At 36.8% G+C, this 27,493-nt stretch overlaps 1 long non-coding RNA gene across 1 annotated transcript in view; it reads left to right on the top strand.

Moving 5' to 3' along the window:
• Nucleotides 1-22,512, top strand: part of LOC123827270 — a 92,599-nt gene extending 70,087 nt beyond the window's left edge. The window contains exon 3 of the long non-coding RNA XR_006787210.1: nt 21,790-22,512. This is a non-coding gene — a long non-coding RNA (uncharacterized LOC123827270). The remainder of the gene's footprint in view (nt 1-21,789) is intronic.
• The last annotated feature ends 4,981 nt before the right edge of the window (nt 22,513-27,493 follow it).

Raw genomic sequence — 27,493 nt, 5'->3', positions numbered from 1 at the left:
TTACTGTTCCTTTATTATACCTCAAAAAGCTATTAAAATTAACCAAATAAACATTAGATACTAATTTTAATAAAGAATTTCATATTAAAATTAAAATTTATACTAAAGCTATTAATAATGTGTCATTGCAAGGAAATAGTATTTATAGGTTGGGCTCATTCAGAATTCTTCAGCAAAATTAACCCTGATAAGAACAAATTTCTATCTTGAAGTATCTAGAGTTTTGTTTGTATAAATTACATTGTGATTTAAATGTCTGAAGAGGATGTGATGCTTTTTTAAAAAAATAGAAGTGTTGCCCTGGCTGGTGTGGCTCAGTGGATTGAGTGCCAGCCTGCAAACCGGCAGTTCACCCATTCATTCCTGGTCAGAGCACATGCTTGGGTTGTGGGCCAGGTGCCTTGTTGGTGGTGTGTGAGAGACAACTGAGTGATGTATCTCTCACACATCGATGTTTCTCTCCCACTCTTTCTCTCTCCCTTCCCCTCTCTCTAAAACTAAAAAAAATCTTTAAAAAAATCTTTAAAAAATGAAATAAAATAAAGTGTTAAATATAGTTTACTAAAAAAATATGATTGTATTACCAGAATTAAGATTGTCTTTATAATACCTTAATAGAAAATCAGAAATTCCTTTTAATTAACCAAGTCCAGAAGCATATGTCAATGAATAGAATTTGATATTTCCAGCGTGTCTATCTTTCTAAAATATTAACAGAAACAGAAGTTCAAAGCAATTATATTTTAATGGAGCTGCTCAAGATTTAACATCAAGCCTTCACCCAAAACCAGGGATGGGTGTTGGAAGAGGTTACTGAGGGAATGTGACTGCTCGCTGACCTACCATGTGGACCCAGGCAGCCGGAGCTCCTCATGTTCTCCCCCATCTGTGGAGTGTACATTCTGCTCACTATTCTCGTATTAGAAGTCAGTTCAAAGATGTGGCCTTGAGACAGTAATATGTCTTTTTTTAATTTTTAATTTTTTAAATTATAGTTGACATACAATATTTTTAGATGTACAACATAGTGATTAGATATTATATAACTGACAAAGTGATCACTTTGATAAGTCTAGTACCCCTCTGACAAGAGTAATGTGTTATTGAGACCATCTAGACAGTATATGTGGCTGAACCCCTTTAAGGCCTTCATATAAACTCTTAAGATTCTGACAGGTGAATGTGGAGATCTACTTACTTTATGGTCACCCAGAACAAGCCTCATATGCAAGTTCCCCTGTTTATTAAAACTGCCACTTGCCCATCTGGAGTGGACTGCCTCTTTCTTCAGTCTCTCCTTGTCCTCTGTGTGGGTGCCAGTTTCAAATTTCACCTGGGAAGCTCCTGAGGTTACCAACTAGCAAGAGAGCTGAAAGTTTTCTGTTACATACACATGCTGAATGGTACAAGCCTCAATGGAGAATCAATACATTATATTAAGGAGAACTAAAGGACTTTTATATCATAAAAAATAAAAGGGGATTTATCCAGTATTTGATAGTAAAAGACAGAAATGAAAGACAATTACAACCAAATCTTATGATCCCAGACAACTGAATGATAACATTAAAAGGGGGAGTAGAAGACAAATAAAAGTCCAGATTCTCTTCTAAAATGCTAAGTAGCCAAACAGCCAAGAACACAGCAATTAAAGAGTCGCCTAGCTCTACCGGAACAGAGTTGCTGCAGACAGAGGTAAGGGAGTTCCCCTGCTGGAAAGATAGTTTTAATTTGGCTGAAATCTACATCTGATAAATTCTTCAAGTGTCTCATAGACAATTTTGTTCTTCGCAAGATGGATATACTGAGTGACAACAGGTACTCCAGACTTAATTCAGACCAACCATGAGAAATTGTTTCATATCCGTATAAGATATTAACTTGAAATGTGGGAGGGGGAAGTTACTGGTCATGCAATAAATGCCTAGTTTAGGAAGGCACATTTTCCAAATTTAGGACCTGATGCCAGATCCTGATTCAAGAAGAAAAGTTAATACTATCAAATAAGATTATTGCTACTAATGATAAGTACTCTTTTATGAGGGGAGAGATACATAAAGAGAACAGCATGATAGATTGCTGTATCTGTGAAACTACACAATATGAACAGAAAGACCTACCTGAATAAGCAAGACAAGGCTTCTAAGAACAATGTTAGAGAGAAAGTGACAAGCATAAGCTGCAATTAGTGACAAATATTTGCTTGGTGGAAGGAGAAGAAAACAGACGTCAATTACTTAAAGCAGTAATGTTAGTTATAACAAACAGCAGGTAATACCTATACCTCTTCTTTTATCTTCTCTGTAATAACCACACTTTACTGAGGTGACGGCCATGTTCCAGGCATCAGGCTAGGTACTTTGGGCAGATTATCTCACTTAAGTTTAAACACAACACCAAGATGTGAATATTATCACTCATTTTCTCACAAATGGGGAAATCAAAACTTGAAGAGGTTATGTAATTTGCCACCGACACAGTAAATGGCATAGCCAGGATTTGAATTCATATAGCCTAACTCCAGAACACATGCTTTTTTTTTAAGTATATTTTATTGATTATTGTTGCAGATACCAGCCAGCAGTATCCATCCCTGCTGTGAATGCTCGTCAAAACACAAGAAAAACATATACAGAGACAGCTGGGTCCTGTGGGGAAATAGGGATGAAACGGCCACTCTCTCTAGTGGAGAACGCCTTGAGCCCCCATCTCAGTAGGTTTTTATTAAGAAAACAGACCCAGCTTGTGGATTCCAGTCTGGCAGGGAAGATCAAACAAGTAGGTAATTTTCAAAGGTGCTAGCAGAACTCCTGCTGGGATTCTGGGCAAAGTTTGGGGTTTTATCATTACAAAACCTAAAAGGCTAGTCTCATTTCCTGTCTATGCCTTCAAATTCTAATTTAATAACATCCTCCAGCAAACAGATCTCACAGGATCTTGCATATTCTATGTCCCAGGCCTGATTACCCCAGGGGTCTGCCTACTCTGGTCTGGATTGCACCGCCCCTGTTATTTCCGCAGGCCTGAGTCAGGCAGAGGAGACAAAGGCAGCCAGGAGACTTGGATTTCTCACATCTAAGAACAAGAACTCAGGCTTTGGCAAAGCTGAGGGGGCAGGGGTTGATGTCCAACTCCCCTTCATTTCCACAGCCCTGAGTCTCCTTCCTGAGGCCTCCTAATGATCATGCCTGTCTTAGGTGATTCCCCCCATGGGAAATCTTACCTGTCATTGGCTAACTGATCAAGCATAGGAGGCCAGGTACAGAACAGGCAGCGTTCTTGCCAGGGAAATAAGTTTTGTCTCCTTAGTGGCTCCTGGTCCAGAGGTCTCTCACTCAGCCTAAGTCATGGGGGGTTACAGCTTCCTGAGACCAGGCAGGGCAGACCCCAACAGATTATGCTATTACAGTTTTCCCAATTTTCCCCCTTAATCTCCCCTCTGCTCTGCATCCCCCAGCCTTCCAGCATTCCTGCTCCTTGTTCATGTCTATGGATTATACTTGTAAGTTATTTGAATTCTCTATTTCCTATACCATTTTTTTACCTCTCCCCATCTATTTTACACCTACTAATTATGCTTCTTATTCTGTGTACCTTCCCCCCATTCCTTCCCTCCCCTTCCTCACTGAAAAACCTCCATGTGATATCCATTTCTCTAATTCTGTTCTTGTTCAGTTGTTTGCTTAGTTTTTGTTTTTGTTGTTTTTCTTTTTTTTAAGGTTCATTTGTTGATAGTTGTGAGTTTGTTGTCATTTTACTGTTAATATTTTTTGATCTCCTTCAATTTCTTAGATAAGTCCCTTTAACATTTTATATAATAAGGGCTTGATGATAATGAACTCCTTTAACTTGACCTTATCTGGGAAGCACTTTATCTGCCCTTCCATTCTAAATGATAGCTTTGCTGGATAGACTATTCTTGGATGTAGGTCCTTGCCTTTCAAATACTTCTTTCCAGGCCCTTCTTGCCTGCAAGTTTCTTTTGAAAAATTAGCTGATTGCCTTATGGACACCCCTTTTAGGTAACTCTCTTCTTTCCTCTCTCTGCTTTTGAGATTCTCTCTTTATCTTTAATCATGGGTAACTTAATGATGATGTGCCTTGGTGTGTTCTTCTTTGGGTGCAACTTCTTTGGGATTTTGTGGGCTTCCTGGACTTCCTGAAAGTCTATTTCCTTTGCCAGATTGGAGAAGTTTTCCTTCTTTATTTGTTCAAATAAGTTTTCAATTTCTTGCTGTTGTTCTTCTCCTTCTGGCACTCCTATAATTCGGATATTGGAATGTTTCAAATTGTCCCAGAGATTCCTAAGCTTCTCTTCATTTTTTTGAGTTCTTGTTTCTTCATTCTGTTCCGGTTGGATGATTATTTCTTCCTTTTGTTCCGAATCATTGATTTGAGACCTGGTTTCCTTTCTGTCACTATTGGTTTCCTGAATGTTTTGCTTTATTTCATTTTGGGTATCTTTCATTTGCTCTTTCATTTGCAACCAAGCTCATTCTGTTCTGTGAGCATTTTGATTACCAGGGATTTGAACTTTCCATTAGATAGGTTGGCTATCTCCTCATCGCTTAGCTCTCTTTCTGGAATTTTGCTCTGTTCTTTCATTCGGGCCACATTTCTTTGTTTCAGCTCACCGGTCTGGTTGTTCTGGTTGACTGTTTCTTTAATTCCTTGGTTGTTGGAGTTCTATGCAGTTTGATTTTCTGGCACTTCTGGTTGTTTTCTGATTTTAGATTGGTTGTTACCATCCTTTTGGTTATGTGAGGAAGAAAAGGGTTTCTACCTATGCCTCCATCTTGGCCAGAACTCAAAACACATGCTTCAAATCCATGTAGTTTATTAACTGTTGCATCAAAAAAGATCATTCTTCAAAATTTAAATAATAGAACAAACATGAGTATGAAATTATTGAAGTCCAAGATACCTGAGAGGCATCTAAACACTCTAAATGAATTATAGCCTTCTAGCCAAGACTAAGCACCCTTTCAGGAACTAATACTACATAATGAGATCATTATACCTCTCACAACTCATGAAGAATGATGAAACAATCATCTAATATCTAAAAACTAGAGTCAGATAAAAAATTCTCAAACTCCCAGAATAATAAAAAAATTGATGTTGCATTAACAATAGTCTATTTATGTTATTTGCATCCTAGGAAAAATTATAGATGGCCTATGGGGAAAAAGTTAAGAAAGTAACTAGTTGTTCAGTAAAAATCAGACTGCATTCATTAAGAATGAGCCATGACAGATGAAAATATTTATATATTACAATTAAAAATATTCTAAACTCTAATGCTTAAAAAATGCCATTTTATTAGAGGAAAGCAATAGACTGTATTTATGGAATGTAGAACAGACCATGGACTAATAATATGTACCCATTTTTTTAATCTTCACCCTAGGGTATTTTTTTTCACTGATTTTAGGGAGGGAGAGAGAGAAACACGGATATGTGAGAGACACATCATTTGGTTGCCTCCCCCTGACTGGGGGTCAAACCCCAAACATTTTGGTGTCTAGGATGATGCTCCAACCAAGTGATCCACATGCCAGGGCCCTGTGCCCACATTTTTAAGTGGCTGTGCAGGTTTATGAAAAGAGTTTACTGATAGAGCAGTGTTCATCAGAAGAAAGTTTTTTAATGACTTCATTCAGAAATTTCTTCTCAGCCCTTTCTGGATGACAGTTTTTATCAACAAAAATATAGAGGACCTATTTAACATATTTAAAAATGATTAAAGGGGGGAAAATAGCAAATGCTTATTCCTCTAGGAAGAAATTCCATAGTATCTCAGAGAATAGAATGATGGACTGAATCTGAGCAGATAGACTTTAATAAGGATAAAATTTAAATTTATGCACTTTAACTGTATTATTATAGGGTGAAGGGAATGCAGTGTTCCAAGAGCAAGCACATAAATGTCTTGGGACTTTGAATTGAGCATTAACCAGACAAATGCTCTACAGTAAACCAAGTTTGAATACCATCAGTTATAAGTGGTGCATATGGGTCTTCCAACCCAGGCAAGGCCATCTGATTCCAAATAAGGTTAGTGAAAATAGAAATTCTTTTCTCTCTCCTTTTTCTCCTTGTCCTCCTTATTTTTCTTCTTCTACAGAGTTTGCAAATCTTTCTCTAGTAGAGATAATATAATATTTTAATAATAATAATAATACTTATTTCTTCAACCCAGAATATCTTTAAAAGTAACATTCTGTTCTTCCCCTATTGCATTTTTATGCTGAGGATTTTTATGCTTTTTCATGCATCCAGAACATATTTAAATATCAAAATAATTGTCTCTTTCTATCATTTGATTCACATACATGTTCTGATTATGGTTTTGTTTTGACAAAAAGAATGGATTGGATCACCAGCTCTGGTTAGAGATGGATTGCATGGATTTAATATTATCTCTGCTTTTGCTCTTAGACAGTCCCATCCATAATGACTCAAATTTGAAATAACTTCTATTAAAAATATATTTTATATTATATTAAAGTTCTTGTCAAGGGTTCAGTATATCTTAAATTTATTACAAATATATCTGCTGTCACACACACATGAATCCTTCCAATTTCCTTTTCTCTATTAAATATTATATGTATATATCCAAGTAAATCTTAGTGCCATTTTATTAAAAATAAACTTGAAGGGCATAGAAGAAAAGTATTTTTGTATGCCAAAGTATGTAGGTCAGGTTTATATTAAGAAATAATAAGGAAAATAATAAAACTGCAGGAGGATGGGGGCTGGAGACTACTGGGTAAGGGAAAAGCAGGGTACAGGAGGCTTTTTGCTTTATTCCCTTAAATCTTTGAAAAATTATTTAAACCATTAAAATATTATTTGTTTTAAGTAATAAGTAAATGAATAAATAAGTTTGGTTAAAATTCAAACCAAATAATAATAATTAAGAAGTAAAGAATAAAGAGAAGGAAGGAAGAAAGGAAGGAAGGAAGGAAGGAAAGGGGGAAAAAAGGAAGGAAAGAGGATTTTAAGTATATATTTTGATTAAGTTATCTTCACAAAGTTATCCAGGAAACTTGAACATTTATCATAAATTTCTTGAGAACTCTTAGAACATATGGACAGATGATCCAGGTCTTTATGAATTTAAGGAGAAAGTAGATACACTGGCTATTCATTTTAGAAGAGAAGAAGAGAAATAAACTTGGTATTTGTAAAAATTCCTAGTCCTTTTTTACTGCCTTAGGCAGAAGACTACACATTCCTTTGCACTTTTGAGAGATGAGAAAAGAAAATGAAGGAATAATTGTCTGGATGTAAATCAACTGAGATGCTTAAAAGAGAATGAAACCTTCAACCTGCAAATTCAAAAATGTATAACATACTCACTGAGATGCAATGAAAAATTCCCCAAACCCAAAAGAATCACTATTCTAAATTGAGTATAGAGTGCACCACCGCAAATTGACTTCATGTGAAAACTGGACCCAGGTACATCATTAATGTGATGATTATGAGAACATACATTAAAGTGCTTTGTCAATATCCACTGTCAACTCATCTACAAAATCAGGACACCTCAACAGGATTTCGGGTAGGATTGGTTGTCTCTTCTAGGTTCAAGATTTAAGTAAAATTGATTACAAAGAGTATTTCTATAAAATTCCTTCTATAGTAAAACTAGAACTAGGTTTCCAATAAAAATTAAGAATTAAAAAATTTTAGTAATAGTAGTATTGCAACAGGGTACAGCCAAGGGGGTCCCCAAATAGGGATTTGTAATGCAGTCCAGAACTCAGTGTCCAGGAAATATTAGAAAAACATATATGGATAGGATATCCTCACCCTGACAAGTCTGAGTTGGGGGATGGGACACATGGAGCAGGGCCATTGAGAGTTGTTTTGAATAGCAACAGTTTTGCAGATAACCTCTAGAATGGTCATTTAACATGTCTATAACCTTTAACTGGTTTCATAGATATGTTAAACAGCTGTGGCCAAGCTTTGAGCCAGGGGGATAGGAGTGACTTCAACCCACGAAGTCAATCAGGCAACTCCTCCTGGTTACAGAGCCTGTGTAAAAGCTTGGGGATGACTGGCTCCACACCACAGGGCCACACCTGCCGAGACTTACTATGACAGCCCAGTAAAGCTGGAAAAATATGGGAATGCTGGCAGCTGTGGCCAATTGTGGGCGGAGTTGGAAATGGTGGGGCAGAGGAAGATTGGCACTGGGATTTAAACCCAGGTGCAGCAGCCATGCGGCATCTTTTTGAGACCACTTCGCTTGGTCAGGGAAGAACCATGGACTTCTATTTCTTTTTCTGAGATATGGTATCCCAGACTTGGCAGAGGAGGAAGGAAGGACTATGGGTATTCTAAAGGATTTTGGGGTCTCAATGGAGACATTAAGTCATTACTCTTAAGTTTGTATAACTCTTTAAATAAATAATCCCTTTCCTTTTTACAAATCTCTGGTATTGAGAGACATCTTTCCATGATGACAGGCAAGGCAAACTTAGTATGATGTGGGGGAACTCCCAGAGCACAAGGGTGGGTCCATTCATCAATAGCATATCATTTACCACCCCCAGGGTCTGTTCTGTAACAGTATTAAGATGGTTGATACAAGAATACTTCTATGTCACTTTTACAATTTTGTATTTCTTCACTGTAATTCTAGAATCTGATATATCCTCTTCATTACTGTTCTTCTGTCTGTAAATTTTGTTTTTTCCCTTCCCAGGTTTTAAATATTTATGTATTTAGTATGTTTACTTAAAATATTTAAGATGCTTAACAGAGCAGGATCGTAATTACATATTTCCCATTAGGTATTGTAATGTTAGGTAGCATAGGTAGTGAACTAAGGCAGGGAGGATGAGGGAGACATGTCTCACCCATTAACTCAGCAGTCCTGAGCCTGATTTGATATGACTGCCAGGTGTTCCAAAAATCACAGGAGAAAGCATGATAGCACAGGAGGTGAGCCCTTGAAGTTCTGTATGTATCATTTCCATTTTCTGGGAAAGACAGCCTTTCAATCTGTATATTTGTCCCAAGGTCTGAAAAGGGGAGGAGAAGGGGGAACACAGAAGCTGACTATAAGCATAAAACTCCTAAAACCCCAATAGTCGGGGCACTGAAACTAGCTGGGTATCCACTTGCAGCTTCACACTCAACTATATTTCATAAATAAACTTGCTACCTCATTTCCACTACATGAGTTGTCTAAAGCCTATTTTTTTTCTCTTGTGATCAAGGCAAGAAACAGGGAGGGGGAGTCCTCTAACTGGGTGCCAGTAATATAATAAAATCTGAAAGTTCTTTTTTTTTTCAAATCCTCACCAGAGGATATAGTGATTGATTTGAGAGGGGAGGAGTGAAAGAGAGAGAGAAAAAGAGATGCAAGAAACATTGATGTGAGAGAGAGAAACATCGATGTGAGAGAGAGAAACATCAGTTTCTTCCTGTACGCCCCAACCGGGGATCAAACCAGCAACGTGGCATGTTTTAGATATACCTACAGCACTGGTTTTATTTAGCTTACAAAAGTGTACTATGTTTTGTTTCTTGAGAAGTCAAATTCCAAATATACAAAAATTAATAAAATACATTTTGGGCTTTTGTGGACTTTCCATTCCAGTGGGGAAGAGAGATGGGCCAAGAGCAGTAGCTGTCTTTGCACTCACACCTTCTGTAATAAAACCAGTGAAGGTGAAAGGGATTCAAATGCAAATAGGCCTTATTCAATGACTACTGCTGACTCCTTACATATTCATTCCCAGGACACTGCATTAATTACACTTGGGCCCCAAAAGAAAAAATACCCTGGCAGGTCACAAGCATTTTATTATGTGGATCTTGAAACTGTGCTTTGACCTTCTCACTGTAAACTAAGATCTATTCTTCCTTGTTTCAGCTTTCTGTTGATGTTACCTATAAATTAATATATTGATTTGTCATTACCTAAGTTTCCAAACCAGCTCTGGTTACTGATAATCGTCTCTCTAGCTCAGCCCAAGGGTGTTACAGGCTTTGGAGGAGTGCACCAATTTCACCTATGTTAGACAATAACCTTCTCTTCCTCCTGTGCATGCAGCTAAAGTAGTTTTGCCACCATTTTGCAGTTCTGTGTAGTCACCTAATTGAGTTCTTGACAAAGAAATGTGAGTAGAAAGTCTGTGCTCCACTTCCATGCCTGTGGCACTAAAAACATCTCATACACAGCCCTCCATGCTCTCATCTTCTGCAGATTTATGCAAAATTTTGACATAAGAAACGTCCAAACCTGTACAGAATTTTTAGGAGTTTATTTTAGTCAAATTGACGATTGCTTGAAATTAATTTACTCTGTTGAGTAAAATCTCAACAGATGAAGAAAATGTCCCCTAGAATGGCAGTTTTGCAGCTTATTTCATATATTGGAGAAGATGCAAGGGCCTGGGGGTTACTTGAAATTGGTGGTAGATTAAGGGAGCAAGAGGAAGCAAAGTGAGGAAATCTCTGACATTAGATAAAAAGTAAAATGGAGGGACACATACTTCTTTTACATTGGTGGTTACAGGATAGTTAACAATTACCATTTACATCACAGAGAGATGGTATTCAGGAGAACAAGATCACAGTGACAATGAAGGGTTCTATGATCTCAGTCTCTGGTGCAGTGGTTGTGCCCTGAGGGGCCTGGAAAAGGAGATTACTGTGACATTCTATAGGTATGTTATTTTAGAAACAAAAAGACAATAGACAGGCTCACTGAAGGTAAAGATTGACCTTTGTCAAGGAAGCTGCAGGTCTAGAATGTGACTATGCACCATGATCTGCTCTTAGTGAGAAATTTTTATGTTCAGATTACACGGTTACTTTCAGTGTCTGAGTTTATAAGGCCTGACATGCTGGCCTCCCACCCAAATTTGTCATGTTCAGTATATGACCATTTTTGTCCACGAACATAAAGAAAAAATATGGTAGACTGGAAAAAAAGAAGCAAAAAAATTGATTTTGAATCTAATAAACTTCACCTTAATAGTTAAAAGAACAATTTTATTTAATTTATTACAACCAATGTCGACAGGTAAAGTGTGCTGGCTGTTTGTTTGAAGGGGTTGGCAAATCTTGTATTTGCATCTCACAGTTACCTTCAGGTTCAAAGTCAGATTGTAAACTCTTACTTAAAATTGCTAGTGAATGGTCAGAATAGTTTAGGGACTTAAATGTAATTTTTCTCATTTCCTTTCTTGGTTCCATGAGAATGGAAAAATATAAACTTAACTGCCTTCAGAATTTTAATCACCTTGTAATTTAATTTAAGTTTCTGTGGCCACAAGGCATTCTGTGTGATAAAACTAAAATGCTGTGAAGGGGAGCAACTTCTGATAATTGATGGTTTTTGTCATGAATTTTGGTTGTATTTCTAATTCTGCTACAGACACATTAGATTACATTGTGTTTGGAAAGTTACAGTTCTTTTGACAGGCAGTGCTGTGGGTGGTGTAGTAATATTCTTCCAAAATACTATTTTGCTATGGCAGGGAACTTCTTTGGACACTTAGAAAATCCAGAATATATTCATGTACTCTTTATTTTATCTTTATAGTTGTTCTTTTATACTCTTTGATTCCTCTAAGTGACTCTTTGTTCCAGATATTTTTTTTTCCTGTGAAAAGAATGAGAATACTACCCATCTGGCAGTTGTTAGCATTGAATTGAAAAGATTTGGGACAATTCCCTGGCAGAGTGGCATTTAACATTTGTGTCACTGATGACAGAAATACAATAACTATGTTAACATAAATATATCCCTTTTGAAGTGTTAAAATGTTTTCAGGCTTCACCAACTACTTTAGATATGATAAATAGCAGTGGTCTCTCTCAAAGGAGCTATCATTTTCTATCTTTCATAAAAGACAAAGTCCATATTAGTGTTTAAATCTTTCAAATAATATATGTGGAGGAAATAGCTTCATAGGTTTTTAACATAAATCTAAAGTAGTTAAGAAAAGATAAGCTTGCAACAAAACAGTAGCAGACCATGCCTTTGTCAAAAACAGTAACACCCAGCTTCCTTTTCTTAACTGTTCTCTAAGCAGCCAAGACCATAACTTTCTTGACTTGTTAATTAGCTGAAGCTTAAAAATTTAATTTTAAAGATTTAGTGGGGGGGGGGTTGTAGATACATTTTACTTTATTATTACTCACATACTACAACATACTTTTCTTTGAAAAGATCTATAAAAGTAATTAAAGACAAAATACTCAGAGTACACATCTTTCATAACTGGACTAAATGATGGGTGAGATCATAAGTGGAGGAAATTGATGAATTGAAAAAGCAAAACAGATGGTGAAGATGCATGCACATGCCAATACATTTGAGCTTGCAGTCTGTTCCAGATTCTGCAAAGTCCAGAAACATAGTGAAAGGGATACCAAGAACTTGCTTTAGCAGAAAAAGACCAGAGTTCCCTTGTGTCCTTAGAAGCAAGACTCCTGGCCAACACAAATTGCCCTATGCAAAGCAGTGTTCCACAGAAATGTGGTGTTTTCTGACCTTCTGGATGTTTGTATGTTAAAGCATATGGTCTTTTTTCAATGGGGAAGAGTCTCCTCCAAACACTGTCAAGACAGTAGATGATATAGATAAATGGGAATATAGATGCAAAATGGTTCTCTTTTCTTACATATGACTATTGATATTTTCTTTGTAATTAATCTTTCCTTTGTTCTTTACTAATATGTAGTGGATATCGCACTAATCTATTGCAGTTACACATATGGTTTAAATGATAGTTCTGCTAATTGGTTTTATTACTACTTCAATCTGCTAAGAAAAGCTTTGAAAAGCCAACTATTAGGACAACAAAAATGCTGGTAAAGTAAACTGAAAATATTAAGTAAATTAAGGCAATTTTCTTTTGACCTCAGCATGTCTTTTCAGTTGCCAAGATACTGGCAAATTCAAAATTGGACAAGGGTATTCCCAGGTCCTAACCCAAGGTCATTTTCAGTAAGTGTTCAAATTAGTGCATTGTGGGTAAACTACATTTAAGTCATCAGTGAAATAAGGTTAGACCAAAAGTCAGGTGTTAATGGGTTTAAACATTTAAATTTTGCTGAACCTTAGTTGTTACAGTAAATATTTGGAAAGAAACTAAATGTTAAACACTATGAGATTGGTAAAATAAAGTATATATGCTATGGAATATTAGGCAGCCAAAGGAATCATTTACAGAAAACATATGATATAATATTAATTTAAAAAATCAAATCAATTCCATATAGACTGCTTTGACATTTGTTTCTCTTCTTAAGAACAAATGATAATTTTGGGTAACCATCTGTTAAACAGACCTTAAGACAGAATGGAATGACAACTGAGGCATTGCATTGCAGGGACCCATCTGCTTTTGATGGCCGGGGTTGTGAGGGTAGCTGAGGCACGGGGAGCAGTACAAGGGCGCTCTTCAGTCAAATATCACTAGAGCCAAACAAGCCTGCATGACTCCATGGGTATATCCCTACATTGGAACCTGAGATCAAAATTCAAATGTGGGTGATATATGGCTTTCTTGTCTTTCTAATTGTCTGTCCACAAACCCCTAATAAATTAGTCTTTTTTCATTTTCTGCATGCCTGCTGGACAGTGTACGTCATGAATTGGCCAAATTAAACAAGAAAACTAGGAGGTAAATTGATGCTTAAAATTCTCAATTCAATCTAGAAGATGCTTTGCAACACATAGAAACTACTCTAATGAAACATACACAGTATCTATTAAATGCACTAATTCAAAAAAATAAATAAGGGGCATTTGGATACATTAAAAATATGAAGGATGTAAGAAAGAATATACACATTAGTGCCAAATATACACTAATTTTTAAATTAGCCATCTCTCTTCACCTTGCCTAACCAAACCCCAGATAATATTTTCTTCACTCTTCTGACAATGGTTAGGTGGGATGAGAGTCTCATCTATTGGATTCATTTCCCTACTCTGGAACCAAAAATAAGAGAATACCTTTGACTGGTTTTTGTTTAGTAGTTTGATGTCAGAGGGAACAAGAATATCTCTTTGCAAGCCCATGCATTATCTTCATTAGAAGGTCTTCTTATTGATATCCCATAAGGCACAGGTGGCAAACAAAAGGCCCGTGGGCTGGACTTTACCTTGTTTTATCCAGCCCAGCACCTTGTTTCTATCCAGCAGCAGCGCCAACCTCCTTACCCCTAGTTAAGGGGTAGTTACATTTATACAGTCCTAAAATTACTGTGGGCCCTTTGAAGGCAACAGCAGAGCTGATGTGGCCCCTGGTAAAAATGAGTTTGACACCCTGCCACACGGCATCAACAATTTATACCTCTCTGTGTGATATATATATTACTTTGTTCAGAAGGAATACCAAGCATAAACAGTTACAAAAAGAAGTCTTCCCTGGGGAGGTGTTACAGTGAGAAGAAGATGAGAAGGAAAATGGATTAACACTAGATTTTTCCAGAAAATACATATATAGTCTAGGTACTTCTACTTAGGCACCTAGTCTAGGATTTTGAATTCCTAAAAGCAACAAGAAAACTCTGAGACTCTGAGAAGTGGAAGAAAGATATATAATGAGAAGCAGAAGGGAAACAAAACCCCCTTTTTTTAACTTCTTCTAGAGCCCAAGGCCAATTTCCACTGAAACCTTTTGGAAGCTATTAATACTAAGTGTCAAGTATCCACATTTATTAAGATCTGATCACACTGAAACTCCTGGCCAGCGAGGCCTATGCTGGATTCATCTTCTTCAGTCCTGGCATAGAGTAGTGAGATAAGTCAAAGGTAAACCAAAATGAATAAAATGGTGACTTCTTTCATCAAATTTTCTTCCAAAAAGGAGTCTCTTAAACAAAGTAGTTAAACTTTATAACAGACATGTGTGCTGGGTACAGAGGGGAACACAGGTAGGTGAAAGTGGTCCATTTTCTTGGCGAGGGTCAAAACCAACAGAGGTTTTATATAGCAGGTGATGTTCATGTTGATGTTCATTTTAGGAAGAAAATGAGCAAAGAGTATTACAGACAAAAGGAGAAGCAGGGTTTCTCCTCCCAAAAGTTATGGGTCTTTCTAGGGTCCAATTGTACTTCCTGTGCAATTTCACTCATATACTAATTTGTGAAACCATCTCACTCCAAAACTAATTATTAGATATCTATTTGCTTTTTCTAAAAACACTGTCATCTAAGTCTATATAATGGCCTGTCTCATAGAGAAGAGAGCCCTGGAATAGGTTAGATTTTGTTGCTTTAGCAAGCTCAAATTGCCATTTGCTTTTTTAGCTCTATATTCATAAAGCATCTATCTTTCATATCAGGGTTTATCCCACCCATTTGCAAATATAATGAGTATTTCTGAGTCTGAGACATGTATCTGGTATTATTTTCTCAAGAAAGGAAAACTAGAAATAGAATTTTGTCTTAGATTATAAAATGAATCTGTGACATCTTCTGGTACTCAGTGCCAGTCATGTTTCAACTTAGTTTCTTTATGTTAAATTACAGGTCAGCTCAGTAATAAATTTATTCTCAGACTCACACTTCTGAACATCATTTGAAGGCTGTTTTTCCTAGCTGTGAATTGAACTTTATCAATGGTAGTTATAGAACCATGCCAAATAATCTGGCAGCGACTCTACAACACTGATAACTTTGAGAAATGGTGGCACAGCTCTGTGACAGAATGATACTTTTATTAAAGTCAAAAGACATAACTGTAGCAATAACAAACACAGTAAGTATGGGTCATATATTTGAGGTTTTTGACTTACAGTATGTGAGTACAGACCAAAAAAATAAAAGTCTATAAAATGACTTCTAAAGATAGTGACATGCGAAGATAGAGCAGCTGTATGTTTGACTTTCTGAAATAGCTTCTTGTAAAGCAGAAATCTCCGACTCAGTATGCACACAGGACCATGAAAGCAGCTGCTGTGTAGAGTTCTGTGATTCCATGCCAAACCTCGATGTTGAAGTGATAAGGGGGTTTAGAAAGTTAATGCTCGCTTTTTTGCGCCCTTGCCCATACTTGTTTCTAAGTCTCTGCTCAGGAAAATCAGACATGCTCTTTAGGTGAAAGGAATGGAGGGAAAGTAAATGGATCTGGTCCTTAACCTTTGGACATTAAGCCAGCAGAGGCAGCTAAGCATTCAAATCATTAGTGCTTCATAGAATTTTTTCTAAAATTCCTACATAAAGATATGCTTCTCTTTATTTTTTAATACAGAAACCACAAAGGCCATCTAATTCAACCCTCATTTAACACATTGGAAAACCAAGACACAAAGAAGTAAAGGAGCAGGGCTACACAGCCAGCACTGGTCTCAGTTCTCCTGTGCCAAGGGCAGATGGACATCACCTCGCTCAGGTGATTACCATCAAGGGCTGTATTTATCAATTCTCTCTAGAGACCCCAAGTTCAAAATAATATTGTGATTCTAAATTCCTGTATGTATTAAGTTATAATTAATTCCCATTTGCATAATGGTCCTTCATTTGTTTTTTTATGAACATTATCTAATATAATTGTAAGTCAGGAAATACATTGTAAATTTAAAAATCAACATTCTCCCTGTCTTTGTGGACATGAAAACACTCTAGGTATTATACAATATGACTGTATTGGTCTTATATACTATCCTACAATTTCAATTTGTAATAAGTGCTATGAAGAAAAAGAACAGCATACAATGAAAGCAAATAATCAGTGTCTAATAATTTATTTTAGACTTGATGGTCAGAAAAGTCTTCCTCAGTAAGGGGCATTTGAACTCAAATTGCAAAGCTAAAGAGGTTAGTCTGATGGAAAGTGGTGGGCATGAGAGCAGGAGTCCTAACTAAGGGAACACCACAGAGGCTACGCATGTTTGAGGTTCTAAAGGGAGGTTAGCACATGTGGAGAATGGGGAGTCAGGGATGAGTGACAGAGAATGAGATTGGAGAGGTAGTCAGGGACTTGATCACGTAAGATCTAATAGGTGATGCTAAAGAGTTTGAATTTTATTCCAAGTGCAATTGACATCTTTTGAAGCATTTTTCCAGAGGGATGCTAATATGATCTAATTTACATTGTTAAAATGACCAGTTTTCTGATTAGCATTTGATGACTACTAAGGTCAACACACAGAGTACATACATGACAACAAGAACCACAAAAGCTTTAACTCATATTACCTTGGTGCAGGATATTGTACAACTTGCTCAAGTATGGAAGCCCAGCAACAACAGGTGAAACCTCAAAGTGCAGTGTTCATAGAGGAAGCTCCAAACCTCACCACTTCCCCTGTTCATTCCTTGGTTTCCAGCCTTGTACCCAGGACACTTAGTTACTTCCCTTCTCTTGTTCTGCACATTGTCTCCTTACCCACGAACTTAACTTTGTATTGGTCTGGCTTTTGACCTCATTTCTCCCATCTTCTTTTATTTCATGACTCTAGTGAGGCTGACAGTCCTTAGGATGTAGTAGAGCTGATTTTAATGTGTTTGAAGGTATAAAGGATAGATAAATAATATAAATAGGAACTTGGAGTTTGCTATAAACAAAGAATACCAATCATTGTATTGCCCAGTGATGAGAAAATTAAATTTGAAACTATAATTTATTCTATTTTGATTGCTACCTCCAATTAATTAGATACTTTAAGTAGTTTTTCTAGTTTTTTCTTTTTGTCAAATCTTCATGATCCTCTTTCAATTGAAATTACTGATGCTCTATAACTAGTTGTACAACAATTTAAAATAAAATATGAGACACTCTAATATGCCTTCACATTGGATACACTATCTTTTTAAAGAGTACCTTTGAGGCTTGATTTCTCCTTTGAGATTTTCATTTGACTTATGACCTCTTTGTTCAACTTCTTTTCCTGGAATGAAAGAGCTGTCAAGCAATTGTGCCATTAAGTGTCAAGCAACAAGGCCAAAAGAGTCTCCTGCTGTCTTAGAACGCTTCAAATTGATAAATATTCACTTTTCTGTTCTCCTGAGGTCATTTATAATGCTGTGTGTTTGTGATCTCCCTGCTGGTATTCATTTGACCTTGAGATAACACACATTAGAACACATCTGACGCATCTGAATTAGGTGCGTGTGGGTTTTTTTTTTTCACTTTTAAGCAAGCTAAAGGTATTGTAGGGTACTGTTTCTTAAATGATTTCTATGGTAAGTTGACAATATTATGTCAAAAACTAGTATTTTTATAAAGGTCAGAATTAATGCCTATATAGGTACTAAGCAGATAAAACTTAGAAAACTAAATAAGTGCAGTTTATTATTTACTCACACACATCCATTTTTGGCTCTCTCAGCATTACCTGTTGCCTCCTTTCCCATGGAAAAACCTATACTGCATCTTTTGTCTTACCGTGCTCTCTGTTATCTGTCACCACTGGGAATGGTTTGGGTCAACAAATCTCCTGAGGTTTTACTGATATTGACTCAAAGCATAATAATCCAGGAACATTAATATTTTACTAAGGGGGTTGTAAAGACCTAGAAAGAACATGTATTAAATTGTGGCCTTTCAGATGGGGATTTATACTGGAGCTGATCTGGGTCTGAATAAGTCTGCCTTCCTAGTGCCCTTCCAGTCCAGCCAGCTAAGTCTACCCTACCATTTCAGCCCTGGGGAAGAAATCAAAGCAGATTGTTTCTTTTTTATAACACTATCATTATCTAAAAAGGAGAAAATGTGAGCTCTGGAATCAGATAGGTTCATTGCCAAGTTCTAAATAGTTGGCTTAGTCTTCAAAATGTGTGTATGTGTGTGTGCTTCATAGGCTTTATTTAAAATCATTATTTAATTACCGTACTGACACATAATATTCTTATAATTCCTTCAGGTTAGTTAGTCTTTGTGGAATCCTCAGATCTAAAATAGGAATAAGAATCTTATTCTTAATTTAACTGGAATTGATTTAAGTGGAATATAATAGCAACACATGCAGTGCCTGACACATCATAGGTGGTCAGTTAATATTCAATCCCTTAATTGAAGAAAAGGCAACTTAAATTATGCACCATCTCTTTGAAACTAGCATGAACAAAGTGTTACTTTTATAAATAACATGCATAAATATGATCAAATTACAGGGACTAAACATTTGGTAGATTGCGTGGCATTGTTAAATACATTTACTGATTTTCTTACTTCACGCAATGCTCACACACACAAAAAGAAATTAACTTTGAAATATCAGAAATATATTGTGTATATTACAAAAACTTCAAAACTGTAGTAGTAGGAAAATAAATCTTCAAAATTCAACCTAAAGTTGGTATATAAAAATGTTCTATAGCTCCAAACCAATTTTTATGTGAAAGTTGCTTATGTTATTTTATATTAAAATTTTCCATAGCTATAAACCAATTTTTATGTTAAAGTTGCTTTGGACTTTTACAAAACCATACCTTGAGTTAGATAAAGAAAAAATATTTCATGACAAAGGGCTTTCAGAGAAAAACACCCTGCTTCTAGGCATCCATGACTAAGGCCTGATGCGTGCAGCAAATTGTCAGAAAATTCTCAGGTATTTGTTCCCTCTCCCCACTTTAGGAAAGAGATCTACCATTTAATGCACTGTTCCACAACTTCTTTGTCAATGGCTTTCCCTTATCAACTCAAACACTTCCAAGTTAAATTTTCTCTCACCTAGAGAAAAGGAAAGCTTCTGATAATTAGAAATTTCTGCCCTGGCTGGCATAGCTCAGTGGATTGAGCGCAGGCTAGGAACCAAAGTGTCCCAGGTTCGATTCCCAGCCAGGGTACATTCCTGGGTTGCAGGCCATAACCCCCCAGCAACCGCACATTGATGTTTCTCTCTCTCTCTCTCTCTCTCTCTCTCTCTCTCTCTCCCTCCCTTCCCTCTCAAATAAATAAATAAATAAATAAATAAATAAATAAATAAATAAATAAAAGAAATTTCTTGCTTACTGTGGTCAGCATGGCTAGGCCTCCTTTGAGTCTAGTGACACTTTGAAAATGGGACATAAAGGTAGGTAACGGGCACAGCAAGGAACTGTCTCCCCCAGACTGATGTTTTAAAGTACAGCAGAACCATCCTCTGACCTGGTGGATTCTTCAATCCATATTGGTTGCAATGACCATGAAACTTAGGGTGTAACTCCATGAAGAAATAAAGAGACATTAAAGAGAATTTTCCAGCCTTATCATTATTCTGAACATGTTATTTCCACTGCTTTTTGCTGGCTTAGTAGTAAACTGGAGTGCAATCAGTCTGGAACTATTTCTAAACCTGCCATTCTCCAAAGCAATTAAGAATTCTGGTAAATGTTGAGACTTGAATGTGTTTTCAACCTTTTGTAAGTGTTAGGTAAAAATCATAAAAGTCAATGAGTGCAATAAAATATTTTTGAGTCAGTTGTTAAAACCACTTGAGTGTTGGAGAGTGATGGTGTTGGGCCAGTACATATACCAAACTACTGATATCTTCCATGAGTCACACGATGGAAAGAAGAAGATATTTTTGTTGTTGATGATGTTGTTGATGTTGTTGTTGATTTCTGTATTACCAGAAACTAGAATAGTGTATCTAGCATCCAATAATAGCTCAATCAATATTTGCTGGGTGACTGACTGAATGAATGAATACTAAAAGCAGGGCATATACAGTACTCCAAAACAGGACATACACGTGAAGGTGTAGAAGATTCCAGTCTTGGAAGCAGTGGTAGAACGGGGAGTACCATGCGAGGTTATAGAAGAAGAGAAAAGGCAGGGCTCTAATGGAAGGATGGAAAATTTGTCTGCAGAGGGAAATCATATGTCATAAGTGAGGACAAAGTGCACTCATCTAACAAAGATAAAGGAAAGGGTGTCCACATAGAACATAGTAGAAAGGCCTAGTGGAAAAAAAAAGGCTGTATTATTTACAAATGTGAATATGGAAAGAGACCATAGAGTCATTTTTTTGTACTTGGAGAAAAATTTTGTAATAACTGAGAAAAAGATACCAGTAGTTAAAAGTTGTAGAAAACTGCAACTAGGGACAAGGCAGGAGAGAAGGAAGGAAAGTGTAAGAACTGAGCAGGCCAAAGCATTCCATGAGCCATGCTCATGTTGGGGCTGCTAGGGGTGGCAAATTGACAGACTTACAGCAGACAGTGTAAAGAGTGACTGGGGCCAAATGGAAAAATAGAAAACATTTGCCCATTCTAAAGACAGCAGTCAATACAGTTTCTATGATTGCTTGCCATGCAGACATATTAACTCAGAGAGAAGCCAACAATCTTCATTTGAATGTAAAGTCTTCTAATTTGTATATATTGGGAACTGATTCAACTTCTATACAAATAGTTTATGGTGCAGAGCAACATGGATCTACAGAACATAGCATTAAGAAAAAAAAAAGGAATGAGATTCATGGCATAATATCATTTATATAAATTACAAATACATTCACATAAAAACACAATATATTCTTAAGGTTTCATGTACATCAAATGATATGAATCAAATATGTTAGAGTCTTGCCTTGGTTATGGGCATCAAGATGATAAGAAATGAAAGGGAAATACCAAATATTTTTTAAAATCAAGAAGAGTTGTACATGGGTGTATAATAATAACATGCTATGGATTGTAGGGTATGATTATCCAACTTTCTATACATAAGATTAAAAAATAAATTAGTAAGTATAATTCAAATAAAATATGCAATAAATGTCCAAATGAATGAAGAAAAACATGTTAGTAGTTGAATTTGGTCTGTAAGACACTGATTTGAAAATCTTAATTTTTACTCTGTCCTTGTAGGAGCTCACCCCCAGTGTGGTCAGAAAATTGGAGAATTTTGAAGAAAACAGGATGGTCAATGAGCTCAGAGGCCATGGCTCATGAGAACTAAGTCTGCTGCTGCTGCTGCTGTGTCATCTGCTGACGCTCTTTCACATGATTTTATGCAAGGGATGGACAAGGGAATGAGGAGCAAAAGGCACAGAAAATATATCAGAAATAACAGACCAAAATGCCTCTACTGACTCTCATCTAGTAATATGGACTTCACAGTATCCAATTTTAATTTTTTTACGTCCTCCAATTTTGCCTCTTTTTAAAAACAATTATTGTAAACTCTCCCTGTATGTATTTTGTAATCACAGGTGATAGTGTCTGCACCAACATTTATTGCCTTCTACCAGCATCTTCCATATGAGACTATGCCCATTAACATGACACTTGACTTCTCCACATCCTTTTATTTACTCCTCCCAGGGGTTAAGTAGTACTATATCTTTGGGAGGGGTGGTAGGGCATGAAACAGCTCACTCTTCTTTCCCCCTTCCTTTTTAAAGGGAAAGGCCACACAGAGTTCCAGTACCATCTACAGTTTGGTTGTTATGTTTGAGTAATTCTGAAGAGCTGTGTACACAAAATTGACTTCTCTGACAGTAATAAGTCTAAAATGGCACTGTCCCAAAATTATTATTGGCAGCAATAAAGCAATTTTGTTATTCATCTTCTTTATTCTTTAACTCAATAAATTCAGATCACAAGCAGAGAACAGGGGTGTTTTCTTTGAGCTTAAGGGTCTTAAGATATTATTATATCTTATCAACTCACAGCAATCAAAATTTACTTAAGAAGGAAATTAATAAGACAGAATTTAAGTCTTATTTCATGATAGAAAACTTTTAAGAAAATATATAGAGTAAATTTTTAAAGAAATTTCACATGGAATATTTTAGTTTAGTTTTTATTGTATTTTTTCCTATTACCATTTAGTCCCCTATGCTCTCTACCCCCCAACAATCACCACACTGTTGTCCATGTCCATGACAACAATGCCTCCACCACCTCCCCACCCAACACTTGATGTCATCCTGCTCTTCAAGTCTGTCCCCATTTTCCTTGTTAGTTCACTTTGTTCATTAGATTGCACATATGAGTGAAACCATATGGTATTTGTTTTTCTCTGACTGGCTTATTTCACTTAGCATAATGTTCTCCAGGTCCATCCATACTGTGGCAAAGGGTAAAAATTTTATTCTTTTTTTATGGCTGAGTAGTATTCCATTGTGTAAACATCACTAGTTGTTTTATCCACTCATCTATTTTTTTAATTTTTTAAAATTTTATTTTAATTGCTGTTGCAGTACAATTTTCTATCTTTTACTCCCATCCCAGCCCACCCACCCATCCCTCCTCTCCTCCCTCCCATTTCCACCCGCCCCTAGTTTTTATCCATGTGTCCTTTATACTAGTTCCTGTAAACCCTTTCCCTTGAAATTCCCCTGAAATTCCCCTGAAATTCCCTCTCCTCTCCCCTCTGAACTCTGTCAGTCTGTTCTCTATTTCAGTGTCTTTGGTTATATTTTGCTTGTTTCTTTGTTTTGTTGTTTAGGTTCCTGTTAAAAAAGGAACTGTTTAAGGTGAGACCATATGGTACTTGTCTTTCATTGCCTGGCTTATTTAGCTTAGCATAATACTTTCCAGTTGCATTCATGCTGTTGCAAAGGGTAGGAGCTCCTTTCTTTCTGCTGCATAGAATTCCATTGTGTAAACATACAGAGGATCCAGAAACACATGAAAAGATTCTCAATATCGCTAGCTATCAGAAAGATGCAAATTAAAACCACAATGAGATACCACTTTACACCAGTCAGAATGGCCATCATAAACAAAGCAATAAACAGCAAGTGTTGGAGAGGTTGTGGTGAAAAGGGAACCCTAGTACACTGTTGGTGGGATTGCAGACTGGTACAACCACTATGGAAAACAGTATGGAATTTTCTCAGAAAACTAAAAATAGATATGCCTTTTGACCCAGCAATTCCACTGCTAAGATTATATCCTAAGAACCCTGAAACACCAATCCTAAAGAACCTATGTACCCCAATGTTCATAGCAGCACAATTTACAATAGCCAAGTGTTGGAAGCAACCTAGATGCCCATCAGTAAATGAATGGATCAAAAAACTATCCACTCATCTATTGATAGACACTTGGGCTGCTGCCATATATTTTTTAGTGTAAATAAGGCTGCAGTGAACATAGGGGTGTTGTTGTTCTTTTGAATTAGTGTTTTGGGTTCCTTTGGGTATATTCCCAGAAGTGGGATCACTGGGTCAAAAGACAGATCCACTTTTAATTTCTTGTGCTATCTCCATACTCCTTTCCACGGTGACTGCACCAATCTGCCTTACCACCAACAGTGCAAAAGGGTTCTCCTTGCTCCACATTGTTGCCAGCACTTATTGTTTGTTGATTTATTGATGATGGTCATTCTGACAGGTGTGAGATATCCTTATTTTGGCTTTAATTTGCATTTCTCTGATGATGAGTGATGTTGAGCATCGTTTCATATGTCTGCCTATTGGCCATCTATATGTCCTCTTTGAAGAAGTGTCTATTCAGGTCCTTTGTCCATTGTTTAATTGGTGGTTTTTTTGGTGTTGAGTTTTGTAAGTTGTTTATTAATTTTGGATATTAACCCCTTGTCAGATGTATTGGCAAATATGCTCTTCTGTTCTGTGGGTCCTTTTATTTTGTTGACAATTTCCTTTGCTGTGCAAAAACGTTTTAGCTTGAGGTAGTCCCATTTATTTATTTTTTTCTTTTGTTTCCCTTGCCTGGGGATATAGTATATCTGATAAAATATTGCTACAAGCAATGTCCAAGATTTTGATGCATATGTTTTCTTCTAGAATTTTTATGTTTTATGGGTCTAATATTTAAGTCTTTGGTCCATTTTGAATTTATTCCTGTGTGTTGTATAAGAAGGTGGTCTCTTTTCATTTTTATGCATGTGTCTGTCCCATTTTCCCAACTCCACTTGTTGAATAAACTATCTTTAGCCCAATGTATGTGCTTGCTTTGTCTATTGAATATTAATTGACTACTAAGGTGTGGGTTTATTCCTAGGCTCTCTATTCTGTTCCATTGATTTATGTATCTGTTTTTATGCCATGCTGTTTTGATCATATAGAATTATTAATGCTGAATATTTAAAGTATTTAATTCCTTTAAGCTTTTAATCTTAAATTGTAAAAATCCTTAGTATATGCTTCTTAAGTTATCTTTTAAAATTATATTTTATTATTAAGCTATTACAGTTGTCTTGATTTTTTCCCCTTTGTCTCCTCCCACTCCTCCAGATGATCCCCCCACTATTGTTCAAGTCCTTGGGTCATGCATATAAGTTCTTTGGCTACTCCATTTCCTGTACTGTACTCTACAGTACATGGCTATTCTGTAACTATCTATTTGAACTTCTTACTCCCCTCACCTCTTCATGCATTCCCTCATGCCCCTTTCCCATCTAGCAACCATCAAAACACTCTCTGTATCTATGAATCTGTCTCTGTTTTTCTTAGTATAGTTTGTTTTTTAAATTCAATTGTTGATAGATTTGAATTTTTTGCCATTTTATTGTTCATAGTTTTGATGTTCTTTTTCGTAAATAAATCCTTTTAACATTTCATATAATAATGGTTTGGTGATGATGAATTCCTTTATTTTTTCTTATCTGGGAAGCTCTTTATCTGCCCTTCAATTCTAAATGACAGCTTTGCTGGATAGAGAAATCTTGGCTGTAGTCCCCCACTTTTCATGACTTTGAATATTTCTTGCCAATTCTTTTAGCCTGCAAAGTTTCTTCTCAGAAATCAGCTGACAGTCTTATGGAAACTCCTCTATAGGTAACTAGCTTATTTTTTCTTGCTGCTTTTAAGATTTTCTCTTTATCTTTAACCTTTGGCTTTTTAATTATAACATGTCTTAGAGTGGGCCTCTTTGCACCCATCTCGATTGGGACTCTCTATGCTTCCTGGACTTGTATGTCTATTTCCTTCATCAAGTTAAGAAAGTTTCCTTTCATTATTTTTTCAGATAGATTTCTATTTTTTTCTTCTTTTTCTTCTCCTTCTGACACTCCTATGATGCAAGTATTGGACCTCTTGAAATCATCCCATAGGCTGCTTATACTATCCTCATTTATTAGGGCTCTTTATTCTTCTTGTCCTGATTGTTGTTTTTTTTCTTCACTTCTTTATGTTCCATATCATTGATTTGAATCTTGGCTTCATCCACTCTACTGTTGTTTCCCTGTAAATCATTCTTTACTTCAATTAGTGTATCCTTTATTTCTGACTGGATCTTTTTATGTTGTTGAAGTTCTTACTGAGGTCTTTGAGCATCCTTATAACCAGTGTTTTGAACTCTGCATCTGATAGATTACTTTATCTCCTTTACCTCTTTTTCTGGAGTTTTGATCTGTTCTTTCATTTAGGCCATGTTTCTTTGTCTCCTCATTTTGGCAGCCTCCCTGTATTTGTTTCTATATATTAGATAGAGCTGCTTAGACTCCCCTTTGTGGTATCATGGCCTAATGTAGTAAGTGTCCTATAGGGTATAGTGGCACAAACTCCATTATCACCCAAACTGAATACTTGAGGTATACCCGTTGTGGGGCTGAGTAAATCCTTCTTTTGAGGGTGAGCCTTGGTTGCTGTTGGCAGATCAGTGGGAGGGATTTATCCAGGCCAGTCAGCTGAAAGGATTGGCTGTGACCACTTACCACCAACCTCCACCCTCCAAGGAGGATCAGCTGTGCAGCAGCAGAGTGGTAGTGCTCACTGTGGTCTGTAGCTGTCCACTGGGTGCACAGGCTTTGAGGTTTCCCAAGTGATACAAACCAAGATCAGCCCGCACCTGTGTTTTTCCTGGGGTCACCCTTCCTGAGCTATAAAGCAATGATATGGCAGCTACTTATGCTGATATTGGAAATTTCCAGGCAAAACCAAGCTGTGAATCTAAGCTGGCCATTGCCAATAGGTTCACTGAGGCCAACTGTTGTTTTTTTGATAGGATTTAAGAAATTGTGAAGCTGAATCAACACCAGCCATTCATATAGAAAAGCAGCTTTGGTGAGCCCGTAAGTTGGGTGGGGCAGAGTCTCTGGGGATCTCTAAGGCAGGTCAAACAGTGTTAGCCAGGTTGGTGGAGTTTTAGGTACAGCACCAGCTTGCTGGCTTTGTGGCTCTGTGGGGAGAGGGTTTAGAAAAGGGACAATATATTCTGTTCCTCCTGATGCCAGACACCTCAGTTTCTGCCTATATGCCACTGGTACCTTTCAAACTGCTACCCCACTGCTGGAATTCAGGGGGAGTGAGTTCTAGCAGTGGGTGTAGCTGAGTCCAAGCTCTAGTTCTTTAAGAGAAACTGCTTGGGACTCCAGAAGTTTCTTCCTCTGACTTAATCTGTGCTGTTTTTTCAGCCAGAAATTATGGGGACTCATCTTCATGGCACTGGAACCCTGGACTTGGTGGCCTGGTATGAAGTTGGGACACTTTGCTTTGGTGATATCACCCCCTAATTTTAATTCACCACATGTGGGTAAAGGACCAGCCCATTCTGAGTCTGTGCCCCTCCTACCAGTCTGGATGGATGTGGTTTCTTTAATTTCATAGCTGTCAGACTTCCATTCAACTCTATTTCTGATGGTTCTGAGTGACAGTTGTTC

This window comes from Phyllostomus hastatus, unplaced genomic scaffold, assembly GCF_019186645.2.
Source record: "Phyllostomus hastatus isolate PE091 unplaced genomic scaffold, TTU_PhHast_1.1 phas_contig_86, whole genome shotgun sequence".
Taxonomy (NCBI): domain Eukaryota; kingdom Metazoa; phylum Chordata; class Mammalia; order Chiroptera; family Phyllostomidae; genus Phyllostomus; species Phyllostomus hastatus.
This window is presented reverse-complemented; position numbering and strand designations above follow the sequence as displayed.